Here is a 228-nt window from a genome sequence, read left to right as displayed (position 1 = left end):
CGGTGCTGCAGCTGGGCAAGAGGCTCTCAATGATGCAGCTGTAGAAGTTGCTGAGGATCCTACATGCGACATGCCAACCCTCCTCAGCCTCCTCAGGAAGTACGCCGCCGTTGGGTCTTCTTGACCAGCTGTGTGGTGTTATGTGTACAAATGATGTCCTCACTGATGTGGAGCTGATGTAATTTGAAGCTGCTCACCCTCTCCACTTCAAGCCGCCGGATCAACAGT

The 228-nt window shown here is 53.5% G+C and overlaps 1 protein-coding gene across 1 annotated transcript in view; it reads right to left on the bottom strand.

The window, feature by feature from the left end:
* The window catches only part of LOC109965141 (partitioning defective 3 homolog), a 428,297-nt gene that overhangs the window by 403,299 nt on the left and 24,770 nt on the right, over positions 1 to 228 (bottom strand). The window lies entirely within an intron of this gene.

The sequence above is a fragment of the Monopterus albus genome, unplaced genomic scaffold (genome assembly GCF_001952655.1).
Source record: "Monopterus albus unplaced genomic scaffold, M_albus_1.0 scaffold96.1, whole genome shotgun sequence".
NCBI lineage: Eukaryota > Metazoa > Chordata > Actinopteri > Synbranchiformes > Synbranchidae > Monopterus > Monopterus albus.
This window is presented reverse-complemented; position numbering and strand designations above follow the sequence as displayed.